Here is a 20,105-nt window from a genome sequence, read left to right on the forward strand (position 1 = left end):
TGCAACGAATGCTGATATAAATGCGAGAGAGAGAGAGAGAAAGGGGAGAGGGAGGCCACGATTCGTATAATTGGCCACCGTCGAATGCGCAGCTTTAGCATTTACCGTATGCAAATTACAGTAGTACGGTAAATCTCTCGGGAATTATTATAATACTCCAACTATTAATTTATGCTATATACATATAATCAAAATGTTACCGTTAATATGTATTAACGCATTCATGCATTTAAATGTATTTCGCGGTAGTGTACTGCGTATCGTTAATGAGCGATAATGGCTCGCCCGGCCAACATGACGTAATGAAGAAGGGTAACGAGAGACCCCGAACTCGATCTCTACTATCCCGACAAGACACGGTTCGTGGTACGTACCGCGTCGGATCGTCCTTCGCGTATCATTTTGCAACGATAATAAAAGATTCGACGTCTGCGAAAGTGACACATGTATATTTTTTCGTTACGGCTGTATCGTGTTTGGTTTGATAAGCCACAGGGAAAGAGTAATCTTGTTTGGAACGTTTACGCGGGCTATATCGGCCAAACACTCGCGTCTCTCGTCGGCTCGACGCGCAGCACATTTTAATGAGACAAGATCGGCGAGTCGCTGGTCAAGGAAATAACTGCAAAATCCGTGTTTCTCATTCAATATACCCGCGTTGCACGTGCACTGGGAAGAAGAAAACGGCTGATCTAACTAGAATTGTAATTATTTTTTGTCTTAACCGTATTTTTTGATTGCTCTAGCACGGTAATAATAATAATATGTTATTGTCATAACATCATAGAATTTAATATAAAAAAAATACTTTCCTTCTTCATTTATAGTAATATTATTTTTCTATGTGAGTCACAAGTACCAAACTGCGTGACTGCGTGTAACGATGATGAGGGAAAAGATGCGTTCGACGAAAGACTAGAGCGATCCTTACGCAATCGAGCTTCCGATTAGTCGTGCGTCTCGATAGGGCGAAAATAATTGCCGCTTTGCGCGACGTGAGCCCTGATAGAAATCATGTAAAAGCGCAAAACCAGCATGGCGCGACGCGGCCGCGCATCAGCCGCGCGCGTTGTAATCAACTAGCGACGTACTGGATTGACTGTCTCGCAAAAATTGCGGCTAGCCGAAATTCCGAGATTAAATCAGAAACAGCTGGAAAACTGTCGGAATCGCGAAAATACAGTATGCGCCGGCGGACGGTGCACCGCAGATTATTTCCAATCAAAACGAGTCGTTTTAAATCCCGGGTAAACGCTTCGCGTGTTCGCGCGCGCGCGCTCCATCCGACGTACGAAAATGAAGACATCAATCGCGCGTTGCTGTATTCGAGAGCACGGCGAAACTAATTAACTAATTCCTCGTCGCGCCGGTCGTCCGCCCACGTTCCGAATAAGATTTAAAGCGGCCTTTTTGCCGGAGTTAATGACGACCCGGCGTCAGTGAGGATCCTCCTTAAGAGGAGAGGAAGAGAAAGAGAAAGACAGAGAGAGAGAGACAGAGAGACAGACAGAGAGAGAGAGAGAGAGAGAGAGAGAGAGAGAGAGAGAGAGGGAGAGAGGTCATTAAACTTCAGTTACGTACACACTTGACCACGCGAGATACCGTAAGTCCGACGACGCGCGGCTATTCGAAATTAGATTTGTCCTGCGAATGAGAGTCAAGTGTTCGTCCTGCTCGAGGAGGGCCGGCAGCGTCGGTCGTGTGTCCCGGCTAATAGAGTTGCCGGCTTTCGACCGTTTAATATCGTTTTCGCGGCCGGCGAAAGTGGAAGCACCCAGCCTCCCATCCACGAGACTCGCGCGCGGAATAATTCAGCGCGCAGTTAAATAAATGTGTGTCCGCGATCGCAAAAATATCACCCCGCCAATTCAATTTCACCGATGATGGAGCTCGCCAAAGTACTACGCGGCAGAAAACATCGGATGATGTTAAGCCCGTTATGTCTCGTTTTAACGTATCATATTTTTGCAGTAATTGCGCGATCGATCGTCCGGTGTACATTCGGTGATTCTCACTCTCTCTCTCATTCTCTCTCACTCTCTCTCTCTCTTTTTTGTCCATTCCATATAATTAATATATAAATCACAGCATGTGTATTCTCTCCACGCTCGATTTAAATCTCCGGCCCTCTTCTCTTTTCCTCCAGGGACACTGGTCTTCTGCACAAGTCGTCCCACAGACATGATAGAAATGTGTCGTATACTTCTTTTTGGACGGATCGATTTGATCTCGTCTTATTTCATCAGTATCGACCCGCGCGTGTATGCACAATGACACGCGCGATTGGCAAGCATACAGAACTGGTTTTTAAATAGCGTTCTTGTTTTTTCAAGTGCAAGACGTATAAATAGAGCGTTAGCAACGCGGGCGCACGCGCGAGCGTGCTTCCAACGCGAACGCACGCACAATACGGCGGAAATCGCGGTCTCTCTTCGACTCGTTGTCTCGTTATATTGGCACTTTGTACCAATAATCGAGCCGATGTCCGTTTTATTTCTTCCATGTGCTCCGCTCTCGCGCTAGTCTTCGATTTGATCGCCACGTACTCTTGAAATTGGATCCCGGCCAAACGCATATGCGTATATCGTCACGTTTTACGGGTCGCATTACGCTCGTATGTGAATAACAGTACAGGCAAAGAGTATTATCAATGTTTCAATTCGGGGTAGATATTTGTTTAAGTGAAAAAGAGGGAGAAAACAGAAGAGCTTTAACAATTGGAGCGCGATCGCGTAATTATCTCAAGTGTGTATGTTATATACATTGAGAATATATTATATACATTGAGAAAAATCTAAGAAACAAAAAATATTCATTTGGTAAGCATCTATGACATATTTTATTTATATTAATATAAAATATTTTTCAAGTAAAAACATATTTTTAACATTTTAAAATATTTTAAATATTTCCTTAAAATGTTGGCTTTTAGTAAAAGTAAATATTTATTCTATTTACATACAAGAATTTATATTTAAATAAATATATCATTAATGCCCATCAAATAAATATTTTATTTGTCAAATATTTTTTCTCTTAGTATATTAATTGTAGAAGAGTTTTTTTAAAGAAAAAGAGTTGGAACTCCAACTTGGATTCTCTACCGTGACTATTTAATTGTTGGATTAATAAAACTGCTTGTGTAATTGAACTTACGAATATTTAGCAGTGTCTAAATGAAAAATGTGTCATTCGTTTCAAAAACTCGATTCGCATTTTCCGAATTCAGCTTACGTCATGTAGCGTAAACGATTGGCATTTCTTAGTCACTGATTCAATTGGTACGCATATATGGCCTTCGTATCAACGTTTAATTTATCGCGCGTAGCATTGATCTAATAATATGGCGGAATTGTTATCGCGACGATACACGTCGATACCTGCACGTAACACTGATATAATAATATCGTAGAATTGTTGTAATAACAACAGAAGACACTGGTACGCATTTCACGTCACGTTCATCATCGGAAATGCTTAACTTTTATATTAACTTTGAAGGAACTGTAATTTTTACCCAACAACGTGTGCTTTGAGCAATGTCGATATATGTTCTCAGTCTCACAACGTGTTTATCAGTTCATAAAATCGCGTATCTACCGCGCGAAATATAAAACGCCTCTGCATACATACAGAGGCGAAGATTCCGATCGCGAATAAATCTAAAAATGTGCCAACTAGAAAGAAATTTTCTACAAACATGGACGAAATTCACAACAGTTACCTAATACAAACATTCAAAGCCAAGAATTAAATCTGATTTGTCTTTCTTAATTCTTTCAAAGAAAGCTCCTTCAGATAAAAACGAGTCACTGGACAGTAGACCTGCACTAATACAGCGTATTAATGACGCATATCAATAGATAAGAAACGATCACGAGATTCTTCGTATGGCAACTCTGTCTATTTTAGCTGGCAATGCGCGATGTAGCCGAAGGACGCCAATTTGAACAACTTATCTTTATTTTTGTTCAGTAACTTTTGTTTTTATAATGTTTAATTTGTTATTGGACTTTTTATTTTCAATAATAAGGCATTTTAAAAATTGTAACTCAACTCTTAACTCTAAACTTTATGAATTTCATCCGTGTTTATAGGAAGTTTTCAGCTTAAATTAATCCCAGGAATACATTTTCTTAGTATGTACGATTCGTCATGGCACACCCTATATATACATACGTATACATACATATATACATGCGAGAACACGCGCCTTTGCAACGATGGCGATATTTACATAACACGTGGTATAACGTTAACCACCGGTGCGGCGCAGCGGGATACACCGACGAGATCAAAAGAAACATTCCGCCGCCGTAAAAATTTGAGGGCGTCTGTATAAAAGCCATGAATGCGAATCGCGCGAAACTTCACGATGATGTGCGAGCGCGGATACACGGGGGGTCTAAACTTCGCGAGCGTTAACAGGACGACGAGCGGATGGGCAATGGGATAGTTTCGCGACTTTACGTTACGTAAACTTATTCCGGGTTTTCTTTCGGCGGAGGCCGGTAAATTCGAGCGCCTAATTATAGAGGTGCCAGAGAGAACGCCTTCAACGCCTCCGTCACCGCCACCACCACCATCACCACCACCGCCGCCGCCGCCGCCGCCACTCGCCTGCTTCTTCTCACGAGGAACTCCGGCGGCGGTGTGCTGGAGGAGGCACTTGACTCACCACGAACTAAGAAGTTTCAATTTCCGAACATAGTCGCGGCACGACGGTGTTATTAATGCAATTAAGCAGGATTTCCTTCACACGATACGGCCTTGTTGACTACGCTGATAGAAAGTAATCGCGAGTTTCGCGCCGCATCTTAACCCACTGCCGGCGTGTCAAAGTACTCGAGCGGTGGCGAGCTTAAAGAAAAGCTCGAGTCGAGTCACTTAACGCCAGTACGATCGCGTTTTTCCACATTTCAGCAAATTAACTATTGCAATCTAATCAATGTTTTATATAGAATAGAAGCAAAGACATCTAATTGTTGGTTCCCCTTAGTCATTGACACTCTGGAAGAGTCTAGTTATTCTTGCAACCAATAGCGGTTGTTTACAATTTCAATTGTAAAATTCTCTTTTGGAATCATTGGGTGCACAGGTAAGAAGTTTAGCTTCAATGCATGAAGAAGCAGGTTTTTTTCTAGAGTGCTAATGACTATGTCAATAAAAATTGGATATTTTTTTTTTACTTTATATTTTTGAGGCTCAGATTACAGAAAATTTAGGAAATAATTTCTACGCTCAGCTTTTACTTATCTTCTCAATTTGCTTAATTCTCTCTTTGAAATTCGATAAGCTTAAAGGGTTCGTCTGAATATTCAAATTGCACTTTTCAGCACCTAAAGAAAACCGACGCGTTGTCCAAGCACTTTCGCCAGCGCATCGTTAGCTGCGCCGTTTCTTAACGAAGTGCACGAAGGTGTTTTCACAAGACAACAAAGACAACAGAGAAAGACGTGCGCGTACGAACGCAAAGCCGCTCGTGACTTCAATTTCAGCGGCGAGTCGACACGACACGATGTTATTGATGCGGCTACATCGCTGCCGCCGGTGCAGTCGCATGTGCAATAATGCGAGTTTACTTTACTCCTGCATGCGTCGACGATCACAGCTTAAACGCGGCCCCGCCGTCGCTCTCTCCATCTGCGCGCGTCCGCGCTCGTCAACCCTTCCCGCACCCCCGCTATCCGCCGCCACGATTACGCCGTCGTGTACTACACCTCTCTGCTGTCGTATATGCCTTACTTCCGCGCAAATGGGGACGTATCGAGTACGTTGTTTTTTTCCACGTGTCCACAGCACTTGAACACGTCAAGCAATTAACTCGATGTTGCGTTTGATTCGCGTCAAGTCACAACCGCCGAATCATTTTTCATTCGTAGTACGTAGCGCAACTAGAGTTTCCCTCGGAAGGATTGCGCTCGCGCGCAATCAGAGAGAAAGAGAGAGAGAGAGAGAGAGAGAGAGAGAGAGAGAGAGCAAGAAAGAAAGAAGGAGAGAGAGAGACGAGCGTTCGCACATTAAGTGGAAAAACGAACACGACGGTGCCACTTGTTTTGGCGTCGTTTTCGCTAATACCGAACCGAGGCCCTGCCGTACTCACCTCCTCGAGTTCGTGCTCCGTCTGCAAAGTGGGAAAATAGTAGCTTCGACAAGGCTCTTTCGGGGCCGGGCTTGTCGTCCGTGTGCGCGAACGCGACCTCTTCCCGATTCGCCCCGCAAACGCGAGAACTTCCGCGGACGACACAATTCGGTTCTCCACTTCGCAGTGTCGTTTCTCACTATCGAAAGAAGGTACACGGAGGAGAGAACGGCACAGGGCCGAGCGAGCGAGCGAGCGAGCGCAGACAATACCGCGGGTGGCGAGAGTGGTTGGCTGGCTGGCTGGCTGGTTGGCTTGCGCGACTTTGGCACGAGCATCACGTGCCGCGATAAAGCAACGTGCCGATCCGGAGTGAGAGCACGCAGGGTTGCTCGACCCACATTGCAACGGAAAGGTCTCTTTCGGGAGAGATCCGTCGAAACGTATCTCGCGGATTTAACCTGTCCTATGTACGTGTGACCCAGAGCTCGTTGACATTAAGTGTTCATTGTAACGAGTCTATCCTCTATTGTCTACACTATTGCCCGCTGTATTGTCTATAAAAATTCTACGATGGACACGCCGACTGATATTGCTGCAGCTTTGCGCTTCTGTTGCATGTGGAAAGAATCTACGATCGATTTTCGTGGTCAACTTTCATTTCTTACAAAAATGAAACGGAACTAGTTCGAGTCGAGTGTGCGCAAGTGATCGAGTGAGCTTTCGTAATTCGGCACGTTCAGACAGCGGTAATCGTCTCGCGATGAAAAGCCCGCGACGCCGAGAGCGATTAGTCGAGTGATTAAACGTCGGGATCAAGTCGGCTGCCGGAGAGGAAATCGAAAGTGGTGTGATCGCACGCCGTAAAATCCGTTTTATAATGCGACCTCCGCTGTAATGTTAATTAAATCTGTGAAAACGAATGATCATCGTGTTTCATCGCGGCGCGTTATGCGAGCCGCTTATTTCACGGCGAGTGCCGTGAGTTAAATCGCAAAATGCGGCGGAAACGAGCGAAACACCGGTTTGAATGAACGTGATGTATTCAGTTTGCTCTCAAACTGTGGCTCTCGCACAAACGTCGGTCGAAATTAAAAGCTAGGCTCCCCGCTGAATCTACTCGTCTTTGTACAGAGACAATTGCGGAACGGACCGAGTGTGTGTCGATCAAACTACGGTAAACTCGGCTCTAATATCCATGGAAAACGCGGCTGCGCTAGATTACCGATATGTAAATTGCGCCAGTTTCGCAACAAACGGATCATAGACGCGCGCCGGTCGCGATGCTCGCGCGCTCGATTCATGAATGCGACGCATTCATAATCCTAACATTGTTGACGTGTAACGCGCGTGACCAGGTCTAATGTAGCGTATAACGAGGCGAACGATCCAACGACGCAATCGATACTTGGTGTAACGACGGGAGCCAGCGGCACACTCTCTCTCTCTCTCTCTCGCTCTCTCTCTCTCTCTTTCTTTCTCTCTCTCTGTTTCTCGTCGCACAGTATCGAGCGGAGAAGGCCGAACAGCGACGTCTGTGCGAACAATTACTCGAGAGACACTCGCTATTAATAGATATTATGTAAAAGAACAAAAGAACACGTATAAGTGGCACCGACAGAACGGAGCCGTGAAACGGTCGCTTCGGGACGGCGAAACAGAAACGAGCGCGACAACAGCTGAACGCACGCGTCTTCGTTACCACATGCTTTGCGAGCTCAAGGACACCGTATGCTAATAATCGATAAGAACGACTCGCCAGATAATCGCTTGATTGAAGACGGGTTTCGATATTACGACGAGGACCTAGTACGTTTCCATGTGTGAGCATCGTTGAGCCCGATGCGCGTTGATGCGAGCGTTGCTCGAGACTATCTTCGTTCTTTCCGCGAATGGCCGGCGCTCTCCACATTAACCGAGCGAGATAGAACGTAAACTTCCTCGTACAACGCGCGTACAGACTTTCCCACGGCGAACGTGACGCGAAACGCGTCGCCGGCGCCACGCGGCTCTCGTGATTTTCCGGCACGCGAAGCGTACTATGATCGATGCGTTTCTGTGAACGAGAAGGTGCCGACGTTTCGCGAGTCGAGTTTAGCGACAACTGACCCGGAACGAGACGGAATAGTAATAGTAGTGCTGGTAGTAATAGTAGTAGCAATAGTAGTAGCAGTAGCAGTAGTAGGAGTAGTAGTAGTAGTAGTAGTAGTAGTAGTAGTAGTAGTAGTAGAAGCAATAGTTCGCTTCGAAAAAGAGGAATTTGCTCTCCAATATCGAAACGGGGAGAGCGATAGCAACTGACGACGTCCCGACTTCCTATCCTGTCGAGGGCCGTACGTTTGGCGAAATGGGTCGCGGCGATTCACAGCGTTGGGATGGAAATTTGGAAATTCACGAAGCGAACACGTCGCTTTAAAGTCATATCAGGCCATAGTGCGTTAAATGCTGTGTTAAATGTCACGTGTGGCGGCGCGCGAGCCGCGATTTCGGACCGACGTAGGGAATGTGCGATGTAAAAGGCCGCGCGCGCGTCATTAACAGAACGGAACGTGAGAATGTGGACACGCGGAATAACTCGAAAACGCGCGCACTTCTGCGCGCCGGGTTTGTACGCGAAACAGCTGTCTCGCGGCTGTACGCACTCGTACACCTCGCGGAGTCAGCCTATCGAGCGACTTCAACCGCGTTCAGCCCCCGCTAAAGCGATATGTGCATAATGGGATCACAAGTGGTCTACCTACCCGACAGTCATAATTCAAAGGGCTGTTTTACACTGGTAATCAACGAGCCTTCCCCGATCCCGTTGTCGGCTTTCTTCGCGAGTCGCTCTTCACACAAGAGATGTAGAGTCCCTCACACCGGTCGGCCAATCACATGGACATGTTACGAATCATCGTCGCGATCACGTACAAACGGGAATCCCAATTATCCCGGAGCCTCCACGATGATTCTCCCGCGGATCAATCGACGTTACTCGATTACCGGTCAGGATTATTGGAGAAGCGCCTTCGTGTCCTCCGCGGCGGGATGATCCGCGCAAACAGGCCGATATGAGTCAATAGGTATATCTCCCGGTGATCCTTTAATAATCCTTTCGCCCTGTCGACGGCGATAGTCAACACGGGACAAACTCGATTAGCCCGAAACACCCGTCCTACTACATACGGCGGAGTTTCGCAGTCTCTCCACACAGAACAATGATCCGCGATCTCGATCAAAATCCGATACCGTACCAAGAGCACCACCAGTCAATAACAACCGCTCTTCTCTGCGCGTACCCTTCGGCGATCCTTCCGTCTATGAGCGAGAGACAATCGAAGCACTCGGACCGGTCGTGTTCTCGCACGAGACTACATCTCCAGAACGCACGTATTACCCTCGCACCCAGTTACCCGAGCCGATCTTGGCGCGCTCACGATATCAGAGCGGTCTCGAGGACACTGACAACTCCTCGTGCTCGCCGACGACGACGAAGAAGACGACGACGATGAGGACAACGTGGTGGAGGAAGCGACGCACTACTTGCGTGAAAGCATTCGACCACCCGTCGCGATCGCGTTCGCCGACGCGCGAACAGGTGGGCACGCGCTCGACAAGTCACGCCGCGTGTGGAACACGCGAGTCTCGCGAGCTCCGTGGGTACCGACGTTAGAGGAGAATACGCACGCGTCGTCGCGACGGCTTGACGTCGACTGAGGTGACGCGGGTACGGCGCCTCGCGCCTGTCCGCCCCTGCTTTGCCGCCTCCACCGCCGACGCCGACGCTGCCGCCACCACCACTACGATCACCACCTCCACCTCCACTGCCGTCGCCGCCACCTACGCTGCCGCCGCGGTGCTGCCCCACCAGAACACGGAGGCGCCACCGACGCCTCTACACCCTCAGCGGGTTGCTACTTCGTCCCCCCTGACGTCCCTTCCCTATCCGAGCCCGTGAGCACACCGACACCGCGTCATTCAGCGTCGCTGCAACCACGAGGGCGGACGTCGACGACGGCAACGTGATGATGGCCACGAGCGTGTCGATAGATCATAGTCCGTAATGATGATGAACGGGAGAGGAACAGTCGTTTGACCGTTATGCCCTCTCTGCTGTATCTCTCTCTCTGTCAATTGTTCAATGTGGGCAACGGAGCAGGCGGTGTAGGATGGTGCAGGAGAGGTGGATAGATATATCTCTTTCGATACTGGGTCTTAATTGATTCGAATGATAGTCTCTCGATACACGAGGCACCAAATTGCTTCAACAATTCGACCGGTCAAACCTTTCACGGCCTCGTGTCTCGTGTGAATGCTTCAAAATAGGTCGATTACTTTCGCCAAATTAACGCGGCATTTGATGCAAAATTCTCATCCGTTATTAAGTGCACTTCTCTTTAATTACCGCCCCGGAAAATTTTAGGTGTCGCGATAAACAACGAGTCTTTCGTTAATATCACGGCGCAACGAGGGCATTACGTGTATGTATACGGGTGCATATCTTTGAAGAGCGGGAGCGATAAACTCACGGCCATCATCGCGGATGCAAGCGGGTCACGAGAAATGAGCCAGAGTAAATGAAGTCGCCGCCGCTCCGAGTGCAGAGCGCGACGTCGCCGTTTTCGGGATGGAAACCGCATGCTCTCGTCGCTTAAGCGCTGCCACCCCGTCATTCGTCGTCGTTACCGCCCGGAGGAAAAACGCTGACGCCACCAAATGCAGCAACATGTCGCGGTGACTCCGAACAGCAAAAGGAGCCCCCCTCCCCCCGCGCATCCGTTTTCTCGACAATTCCCAACCGCGCAACAGCCAGTTTCACGAGCCGGAGAGCAGAGCTCTTGGCGTCTCGCGTCGCGGAGAAATGTCCCGACGCCGCTTTGCGTTTTCACCTGTGATTTCGTGACAAGAGCGCGCGCGCGAATAATCGGGCAAGAAAACGTAACGAGACGCAACGGTGGCTGGACCGCGAGAACCTTGAATTACCGGAGGTATCTGCGTAACAACCGTTGTCGTTGTATGGGCCACCGAGACACTACAAAGAACCGTAATTATGTGGTAGGCGGTTTTTGGTGGCGCGTGCACCCGCGCGTGTTCCATTATGACGTTAGTATGCAGCCGCGAATAGCCGCCACTTGGCCATTTGTCACGACTGTCGCAAGTTCGCCCCTGTTTAATGCATCCGCGCCCCCGGGGCCAACCCCACCCCGGCGTCGCCTTTGCCGCAATTTTGGAGTGGCAACGCCGTTAACAGGCGGCGTTTCCTTGGTCGCACAAAGCAACGGCAGTTCGCGACGAGGTTCGCGACCGGGCTTGACTGATGCCGGCTTGGCCAGCTGCGAAAGGCGTCGGCGATGCCGTTCGAATGCGACGCGATCGATCCGTCTCCTCGAGATGATAGGCACGATAAGCAAACTCGCGAAATTTTCAACTGTCGTCACCGCTGTGTCGGCCAGCGTAACTATGAGAAGTGAAAAATCAGCTGACGACGAAAACGTTTCGTCATTCGCGGAAACCCGTTTCTCGTTGTTATCATATTCGTCATAATCGTCACTTCGCATATGTCCGTTCGCAAATTAATTCGCGGCCGATTAATTCAGCGTGACATCGATAAAGATTCATATCATAAAACAGTCATGACTGTCCGCGCGCGATGGGACTTATCGGACGTATCGCAAATTCGCGTAAATGGATTCCGCATGCCGCCCAATGCCACATTAGCGCGATTAGATTATTATTGGCGGCTACAATTCCGCCAATGACTTATTATTATCACACGTGAACGCTGAATTACGAATGATAATGGCCGCTGGAATTGTGGCGATAAATAACCGACGTGCCATATCGATAATCTACTATTCGTCCCACGTTGAGTTTTCCTAGCGTGCGCGAGGGTCGTTTTCTTCGGGAGAGAATATACGAGCATTTTCAAGAGGAACGACTCTTAAATTCGGCACGTGACCGGGTCCCACCGTCCGCATCGGTCAAGTCGTAGGTGCGCGCGAGGAATGTCGATTGTGATGATTAATTCGCATACGCTCGCGTCCTGCTCTCGTTCGCGAGTCGACAAGTATTGGGCGGCTCCATAATAACCGCGGCATTGCGGGAATTCGCCTCCTTCGAGGTTGGCGCTTTGAATTCTTGGCTCATGCTTACGTAACGATCACCAATTAAGGCACAAATTACGAACAAGAATTAATAGCGATAAATTTCTACATTGCCTTATAGTATATGCTGTTACATACAATGTGCGAAATGTACGTAATGGAGGCGCGGCGCACACTTGTGCAAAGTTTCGGTGAAAAATGAGTCGAGTACGTATGACTGGGCGCGATGTAATTTTTGCCGTGCACAGTTGTGACGTGATATTGATACCAGCAGCTGCGCAAAGCATCGAGGTCGTCGCTTTTGTCATTTGCAAATGCGGCATCTCGGACTGCAAAATCGATCCGCGCCAAAGTTAAGTTAAACCGTTTCCGATACGCAAGTTACGTGTATATATGTGTGTGTGAGAAAAGAGAGAGAGAGAGAGAGAGAGAGAGAGAGAGAGAGAGAGACGCAGTCAAAGAGAAAGAGAGTTAACTTAAGATATTTTTCTTTGCCACGTCTTTCCTCGGCAGCGCCAACGTTTTGAAAGCACCGAATATGAGTATATTAATGCGCGCGTTAACAAGAATTGAATGTAAGGAGGACAAATTCAACAACAGGTGAATGTTGCAAAACTGACAAAAAACGTAAGGCAACGAGGAATGGAATCGAAACAATATTTTCCCGGGCTATCTGTTCTATACGGTAGTTTGTGCGCGCGCGCGCGTTTCCATCAGAATTTGCGCTCCTCACCACCCCCTGCTGTTCTATCTCCGGAGAGAAGTTATCCAAAAAAAATGTCTGCGGAAATTCAGAAGCTCGTTCTCGTGAATTCGTCTGTTCGCTCTTCGAACGTACTTGTGGTGGGCGTTAATGCGATAGCACTTACAGACGCACCGCAGCGTAAAAGTTGAGCGAAACAGCACCTCCCGATGGTTTTACGTTATTTACGGCTTATGAAAGGGCGAGAGGCGTGCGTGGCGGAGGCCGACTCGAAAAACCGACTGTTGCGCGCGAGACTAAATAATAATAACGTTAGTTACAATGTTATTTATGACTCGGCAAACTCTCGCGGGTAAACGCCACGCGCGAGTCAGCGGGAAATGAGAATGCGTAACCGAACGAGGCGATATTTTTCTCCTGAGTATCGATTTTTCCAAGCGCGAATACGTATTTCCGCTGGAATCCGATCGCTCTTTATCCCCCGCCCACACCTTTCTAACCCCCTAAGAGGGTGCCGCTGACGGCAAAGTTGCCGCCTCGAGAGTGGAACTTTTTAGAACTTTACAGCGAGGAGCGGAGATTAGCCCTCGGGAGTTTTAGTTTCTGCTCTACAATGAGTAGAGAATTCAGAAAGGTTTCATTGCGGTGAAAAAAAAAGAAAGAAGGGATCGATCGATCGGTCGATCGCTCGCTTGTTCGTTTAGATTTTACTCGTTAAAGGGTCGCAAAGGCCAAGTCAAAGGCCAAAGAAAAAGTCGTATCGAATAATAATACGATATATACATCATATATAAATCACATATTTCTCATACGAGAGCTAATAGCAAAAATAATATATATATTTGTAAAATTAGAAATGTTTGTTAATACTCTTGTACTTCTGTCGTTTCTTCCCGAGTCGATATGTTGATTCTCTGTTAGTCCTGCAAATTCCGTCGAACTTGAAAGACTAATAGAGAATCTCGAGATATAAAATCACAAAAGCCATTGTCCTCTACCTTGATATGTTTATAAATAGGTACTTACTGTTATTTTCTCCGTATTAAGCCATAAGGCCCGAAAAGGAGAATATGAATTGGAGAGTATGAATTATTTAATATTTAATTATCTCAATATTCCATTCGCACTTAACCTTTATTCTTAATTTGGATAAGCAATATATTATTTATTCTTATATAATTATAGACAAATAATTATATAATTAACTTAATTATTGTAGTTATTTAATATATTGAATATGCCATGACAGTCACTGGTAACTGACGACTAACATAATACTATCACATCTTATTAAGTTTATTGTAATATAAACTGCAGACAGAATATGTGAGAGAAATAAATATTAAATACTTAATATGTGGGTAAATAATAGAAACTATAGGTATAAATAAATAATACATTTTTAAATTATAATCTTTTTCTTATTTCTTCTATTGGCATTGGAAGCTTCGATGATATTTGAAGCTCTTAAAAGAGCTAATAAAGAAAACTGTAAAGACAAAGATTAGACAGTTGTGTGTCCAATAATGCTGTTCATTAATAGAGATTTAAATTTGGATTTTGTATATTTGACAATGGTTAAAACAGACAAAGAAGGCGTTGCAAAATATAGACATCACAATACTTTTCATCCAAGAAGCATTATTAGACGTAAAGATCAGCGTGGAAATTAATTTATACAATAGATTATAAAGCTGGTATTCATAGCTTCAAATTATTCACAATCTTTAAATAATTACTTATATTTATACAGACCGTCTCGTATTTTTATATATTCAATTATTTATATTAATATTTGCTGTGATATAAAATGAATATAAATCGAGAAGTATATTTTGAAAAATTCACGATGCTGCCATTATTTATAAAATAACAATTAACTATGAATACCGGCTTGAATTTCGACTCGGGTATCTCGGTTCGTTAAATTCAGAAATGATCAATTATTTGACATACCTTGGAATATACGATCTATCGTTGCTCACATCTCAGCGTCCTGCCTTTCGATTCACCATCCTACTCCGGGCTGCTCCGTGGACACTGGATAATCACTTGTCACAGCACTAACGCTCGCGTAAATACGACTCGATCGGAGAAGTATGCTAATGAACGCGATGCCGACGACAGCACGATCCGATATTTCACAAGAGCGAAATATTTCAGTCGATCAACGTGATTGCAACTAACGCATCGAGACACGTACGACGAGCCGCGTCGTAATGTGCTTACCGCACGTCGGCCCGACACATAATGACGCGGTCACAGAAACGTACGCGCGAAAAACCCAAAACAATACGGCAAACGAGGAAAAGTCTTACTCGTCACTATCGCGCGACGATCAACTGTCGTTGAACGTAAACATTCGGCGACCGGAAGACCACAACAAATCTTCGGAACAAAAACCTTCAAAGTGCTCGGGTAAGTTATCAGTACAGTACGCCTGAAAAGTTTTGCCCGTAGCATTTACGATTTATTATACGATTTTCGTCGATTATTATTAACATTTTATTATTATTGCGATTATTAATTTCCGCCGCGTCTCCGATCGGTTCGTACTTTCGCATGAGACCGTCGAATGCCTGGCTACGGTGACAACCACAGGAGTTGACATCAGGACGAAATACAGGACGCCAGATGGAGCAGGCTTCTGATGTCTTACAACACCTCCTTTCTCACGTCTTATAAGTTTCCCAATTTTATTATAATTTCTAACGCTAATAAGAAGATAATATGAAAATAAATTAGAAAAGAGGAAAGGAGTTATTTTTAAATATTTCCATTAATTTTTTTTAGATATTTTCATGTAACATATATGCTATCTGCAGTTGTGTGTAAAAATAAGTTTTATATAATTATATTGAGATAATAAAATATTGAATTATTTTAAAATAAGTTTCTTCTCTCTTTCTTTTATTTCTCTTTCTGATTAGCTGATATGTTATATCTCGAGACTTTCCATTCGTGCTTGAATTTCGACAGAATTTGCACAATTAATGTGGAGCGAAAATTTCGACTAGGATCCCTGGTTTCTTCAATTAAGCTCTCGCGTCGAGATCATGCTAAAATCCCAGAGGGAAATCTAAGAATTCTAAAGCGCTTTGGTAGTCTTATTTGTATCATAATGTTAAGACATAATTGTCCAAACGGAACATAATTTAAACCCTGCTCTATTTGTCGGATATTAATTCCCAAACTCGCCTCCTTTTCACGGTCCGCTTCTAACCACTCCCGGAACGCTCAAATACTGTTTTGCGCGGCAAGCATGTGGCTCTATGGCGGTATTAATCTTTAATTGCATTGTCATGTAGGTGTATTATTACTCGTGCTATAATGTCCGCCGGAACACCGCAGAGCCGGGGAACACGGCACCGGCGTGTTTCGCATTCTAATTGGATTCTCCAGAAAGCTTACGAATTCTCATTTAGCGTCCACTTCATTACTTCGCTTCGTTATTAATGTTTACTTTACTTCCGTTTGCTGTCGTTTTGTCGCGTCGTGACGGTCGTAAGAAAGCGGCCTTTGTGCCCTGCGCCCTTCCGAGCCGTTTTTAGCAAAGCGACGCCAGTTCGAACGCTCGCCGGCAATTACGTTAATAATGCAATCTCATTTACGTCAGTCGGGAATTACATCTAAAATAGCTAGCGTAGAACATGGGTTAAATGCGAGAGTAAGCAGATTAACCAGCCGCTCTCCTCCACCGTACGTCTTACGTCCCGTCAGACAGTTGACTTGTCTGCCGGTGCACAGTGGGGTAGAATCTCGCGATTATTGCAAATTTCATAAATGAATTCTATAACCGCGCGCCGTAGTTAACATGCGACTTGTGTGTCTGCGTGACCGAAGGTAGAACCAATAAATCCGTCGCGAATACGAAAAACATTCCCCCGACGAAAATACGAGGAGTGATTAACTGAAATGCGTCGATAATTATTATCAAATAGACACGCGCGTTACATTTTAATTACTCCTCTCTCGCTGCTGATGTTGAATTGGCTCGACGGTTCGAGCCCTTCGCGTTCTCCTCGCAACATCGTATTCAGAGACGAGGCAAAATACCAGAAGGACAAAGGCAACGACATTGAATATACTTTTTCTCGTAATAACGTCTCTGATATTTTCTCTCGCATTTAACAAGTTCCGGCCGGTGCGGTGAACGACTACTACTCGAGTTTCCGCGGAAACTTGGCGCATGCAGAAAGTCATCCTGTTCGCGATGTACTAGCCGGCTTCTGGAGCGACGACTTCGACCGGCAGTGAAGTTCGGGTTATCCCGTAGCATTAATTAACCCGGTCGTGGCCCATGGTAAAGGAACAAAAGGCTTCCTTTTCCATCGCTACCGAGGAATAGAGAGAGAGAGAGAGGGGGAGGGAGAGAGAAAGAGATAGAGAGATTGATATATATAGAGATAGAGAGAGAAGCATGTGCTCCTCCTTTTTTCTCGCGCATGGTTGCACAACGTTGCCGGGTATACCAAGTGGGCGAATCAGCACCGTGATTTTCTGGTAGTCTTTTGGTCTTTGTTCCGGCCGATTCGTCCGAACCGTTAAAAGTTATTAAAAACGAAAAAGAAAAGGCGAAATAAAGAGTGCCGTGCTCGCTGGATTTATCTCGCCGTAAGGAATTCAGACGGAGGTTCCGAAGCGAACGGTAATAGAAACAACTTAATTAAAAGGAAGCGAGATTAAAGAAATTTCCGCGGACACGAAAAGGGAGAATTATCGCGTTACACGTGCCACGGGCGCAAAAGTACGTTCAAAGAACAACAATGTACATTTAATACACGTTTCTTCCTATCGGAGGAATCTCCCTCTTCCTTTCTTTCCCTCCTTTCTTCCGATTCATCAAACGGCCAGAGTTACACCCGCGCGCTCTGATAAATTCGCCATAATTAGATGAGATGCGTTTAAATAAATTGTAGGGACATAAAAGATATCGCGTTACGCGCTCGTGGCAAATAGAAAAATTGTAATGCATTAAAGTACCGCCGAGATGATACCTCGACAAATATACGGATTATAATTTTTATCATGAGGATTTAAAAAGCTCGGAGAGGGCACCTTTCTCTCTCTCTTTCTCTCGCGTGTGCGAGAACGAGTAAAGGGGTGGAAAGAAGGACGAGAGGGGAAATCGCTCAACGCGCTCTAATGAATCCGCTTGTTTCTGCGGGGAATCAATCTCGCGGCGGCGGCGACGGCGGCGGCATATGCGCGGCTGCTTGCGAACCTGCGCATATATCGATATAGATAGCGGCGCATCACGCGCTCCTAGAGCTCGCTTAATATTCATAACGTCTTTCCCCCTTGGCAACTCCAAACACATTTTAATAACATTTTTTACGGGACGCTCGACCTCGACGCCTCAAAAGCGCGCCGCGGCGAAGTGTAGCTTCGGCCTTTCCTCTCTGCTCGCGTTTTTCCACGATGGAATATTCTGTCCGACCCTTGACCTCCCTCTCTTTCTCTCTTCCTTTCTCCGCCAACCCTTTCTCGGGCGCGTCTCTGGCTCTCGCAAAAGTCGGCCACGGAGCATCCAACTTTTCCGAAGTCGCGCGCTGCGGGATGAATCGAAAACGCCTGCGCCGTGCCGTGTCGCGCTTCCGGCTGTTTTTGCAACGCGATATCCTCGCCGAGAGAAATCGAGACGATCATATGCACTCGCGAAAGCGACTCTCCCCCGTCGTCCTCCTTCTCCTCGTGTCCTCTTTCGCCCTTCTTGCACCCCTGGAACCGTAAAAGGCGTGCCTCGCGCGCGACGTCTCTGTGACGATCTCGAGCGTCGTCGTCGTTGTCGTGAATATTTCAGTCGATTTGCGAGCTCTTTCATGTGGATTCGCGTACAGTGCACGCCTGCACCTCCGATTTTTCTCGGTACCGGCGTGTTGCCACTTTCGCGGAAGTAATAACCGTGCCGAAATGATCGATCAAATACTGCTCGGAATTATCGTCGCGTGAGGGACATGTAACGCGACGTAATGTGTCTCTCGAGTCTTGAATATTGCAATTATTTCGGGTGTAACCGAATTAACATTAAATCAGTATCAGTCGAGTCTACGAGAATAAGCTGTAGGAGAATATCGCATGTTAGATTCCCTTCATAAATGTTTAATCGTCAGATTGTCCTAAAATTACTCTACGATCGAGAAGTAGATTCTCTCTTCGAGACCGATTTTACTAGTCTACCCCGGGCGACGTGGCAACGGCGAAGCGCTTCTTCGCGCGATGAAGATTACGAAAACGCACTTGCAACGGGCGTCGCGCTCGCTGTCGGGACAATGTTGGATTATCACGAAGCGGAATAATCCGATCCCGACGACAAAGGAGATCTTACGTGCGCGGGAGTCGCGGCAACCGCGTTTTTCCGACGTACGTACACACGCGAGCATGGGGGAGCCAGGGGAAAGGGTAAATCGGTTTTACATCTCGACTGCGTGTCTCGGGCGCGGGAGAGTAATGTAGTGCACCGCAAATCGTTGGTATGCCGCCGCGAGGAGAGAGCGAGATGAGAAATTAAGTGAACCGTGGCGGATCGCATCGTCGACCGAGACGACGCACTCGCTTAAGCCGCTCCCGACGCATCCGAGCGCGTGCATCCCCGACGGAAAATAATATTTGTCCGAGAGCATACGCCGAATCCCAACCCTCCTCTCGGGGTATCCTCGATACTCGAGGATCGTCTGCCGACTGATTCCATTATACCGAATCGCTCCTATCTTTGTTCTGTACGTTTTCTTTCTCGCTGATCCACCACCGCGGCGCGACCACCCCCAATCACGTGGAGCCGCGTACATCGAATTACTTCCGGCGAAAGAGGGTTCGATACTCGCGACATGCGCTTGCCGTGCGTTTCACTTACGACAACTGGCTGTGTCGCGCGAGCGATTGTGAAACCAAAAATTTCATGAGACGATTCGCACGTTCGTACGAGACGTTTTTAACGACGTTCCACGTACGGAAAAATATCATTCTGCTGCCGAAAAAGTAAAACGATTTACTTTCGATTTATTCTCCTCCTCCCAAGTAATGGCAGTCTTTAAGAAAGGATATTTTTTTTATTAATAGTCGTGAAACATACTCATCACAAGTTTCAGAAAGGATCCATCTGAGTTCTTAGCTTAGAAAAACATTTTAGTAAATAAACTGAATTATTCTTGGTCAAAATGCTAAATTCGCTAGAATTCAGAATGTATTTTGGGTAAATTTGATGCTTGTGATGAATTTATGATAGGTTCGCTTATAA

At 46.3% G+C, this 20,105-nt stretch overlaps 1 protein-coding gene across 5 annotated transcripts in view; it reads right to left on the minus strand.

Moving 5' to 3' along the window:
• The window catches only part of LOC116850500 (CUGBP Elav-like family member 2), a 561,960-nt gene that overhangs the window by 412,758 nt on the left and 129,097 nt on the right, over window positions 1–20,105 (minus strand). For 2 of the 5 annotated variants that reach the window (XM_032828835.1, XM_032828832.1), the window contains exon 1: window positions 8,824–9,783. The exons of 1 other annotated variant lie outside the window; for it this stretch is intronic. The gene's annotated coding sequence lies outside the window, so the exon portion shown is untranslated. Of the gene's footprint in view, window positions 1–6,103; window positions 8,747–8,823; window positions 9,784–14,824; window positions 15,123–20,105 lie in introns of those variants that run through there. 2 more of the 5 variants (XM_032828836.1, XM_032828838.1) reach the window with 2 other exon arrangements.

Source organism: Odontomachus brunneus, unplaced genomic scaffold (genome assembly GCF_010583005.1).
Source record: "Odontomachus brunneus isolate Ranch 3 - 2012 unplaced genomic scaffold, Obru_v1 Obru_scaffold_147, whole genome shotgun sequence".
NCBI lineage: Eukaryota > Metazoa > Arthropoda > Insecta > Hymenoptera > Formicidae > Odontomachus > Odontomachus brunneus.